Source organism: Physeter macrocephalus, chromosome 8 (assembly GCF_002837175.3).
Source record: "Physeter macrocephalus isolate SW-GA chromosome 8, ASM283717v5, whole genome shotgun sequence".
Lineage (NCBI taxonomy): Eukaryota > Metazoa > Chordata > Mammalia > Artiodactyla > Physeteridae > Physeter > Physeter macrocephalus.
Window position 1 is genome coordinate 10,109,282 of NC_041221.1, and position 1,972 is coordinate 10,111,253.

Below are 1,972 nucleotides of genomic sequence, written 5' to 3' on the forward strand. Positions count from 1 at the left end.
ACCTCCTCACCTATCAGATTTCCCGTGCGCACGGCGCGCCGCTCCTCCCACCTCCTAAATGCAGAGCCGAGGGGACAGCCGCGCTGGACCTGGACCCGCTTCTCCCCGGACGGCCGCAATGCGGCTCTGAGCTCCCGCGGCTGCACCGGCTCCGCGCGGGGAGTGCTGGGCGCACGGTGAGGGCCGGCGGGGCCGAGCGGGCGCGCGGGGAGCGCGGGCGGGGCCGGGGGAGCCGGGGGCGGCGGCCGGGGCCGGGCGGTTTTGCCCGCCAGCGCACTTCCGAGGGCACATGCGGCGGGCTTGGGCTTGACCTCTTTCTTTCTTCTTTGCACATTAAGGCAGTGGTTACAGACTAGCTGTGATCAAAGTTGGTCCAACAGAGTATTCATTTAAAAAATTACCTTTGTTGTTGAGAGCGTTTATGTTCTAAGCGCTTCGCAAATTTCAGTTATCCGATACAGTGTCACCAGCTCTGGACACCTTGCTATGCAGTAGATCCTCAGGAGCTCTCTTTCCCTCACGCTCTAGCGCCTGGCAACCACTCTTCTACTCTATGATTTCCACTTAAAAAAAAAAAATTTAAGCTTCCCGTGTAAGCGATACCATGCGGTATTGCAGCATTTGTCTTTCTGCCTATGGTTTACTTAGCATAATGCCCTCCTGGGTTATCCGTGTTGTTACAAAGGGCAGCATTTTTTCTTTTTCAAGGCTGAAAACATTCCATTCCATCATTCCTATGTGTGTATCACATTTTCTTTTCTTTTTTTGTAGATTTGTTTTTGATGTGGACCATTTTTAAAGTCTTTATTGAATTTGTTATAATATTGCTTCTGTTTTATGTTTTGGTTTTTTGACCACGAGGCATGTGGGATATTAGCTCCCACGCTGTGGATGGAACCTGCACACCCTGCACTGGAAGGCAAAGTCTTAACCACTGGACCGCCAGGGAAGGCCCCCCACGTCTTCTTTATCTGGTCATCTGTCCACACTTAGGTTGTGTCTGTACCTTGGCTATTGTGAATAATGCCGCAGTGAGCATGGGGCTACAGACAGCTCTCTGAGATGATGTTTTCATTTCCTTTAGGTTTTATACTCAGAGATGGGATTGCTGGATCCTGTGGTAGTTCTGATTTCTTGAGGAACCTACATACTCTTTTCCATAGTGGCTGCATCTATTTATATTCCCGTGAACAGGACACAGGGGCTCATTTTCCTCCACATCCTCGCCAGCATTTGTTATCTCTTGTTCTGTTGATAATAGACAACCTAACAGGTGTGAGGTGATCTCTCACTGTGGTTTTGATTTGCATTTCCCTGATGAGTCCCTGATGATTACTGATGTTGAGCATGTTTTCACATACCTGTTGGCCATACGTCTTCTTTGGAAAAAATGTTCACGTCTTTTGCCCATTTTAAAATTGGATGATTTGTTTATTTCTTGCTGTTGATAACAATGTATTTCTGAAGGGTTATCCCTGCTCACATCACACACCCAGGAAGTTGGGTTATTGGGTGGACACAGTGCAAACAGAAGATTAGGGAATTAACATTGGATAGAAATGTCTCACAGTTAAAATGAATAACTGATCTAAAAAAAAAAAAAGTCAGCTCCTCAGCAGTCTGCACAGACAGCTCCTGCAGAGCGTGGGCGTGCAGGGGCTGACAGACAATATGACGAAAAGACATCTTTTCACCGAGTGCCAGTAGGGTTTTGACTTTGTGGAAGAGATGAGAAAGGGAGTCTCTTTAGATCATTTCTAAGTGCGGTGAGATGCTTTACAATTTTATAATCAACATTTTTGCAATATCTGTGCCAGTCGTGTGTGTGTGTGTGTGTGTGTGTGTGTGTGTGCGCGCGTGTATGTGTGGTAAATATTACATCTAACTTTAAAAAAAACCTTGTTTCTGTTTCACTTTTTTGTTGGTTTGTTTAGGCTTCTGACTTGTTGGGGATAAATACAGCTTCCAAAAC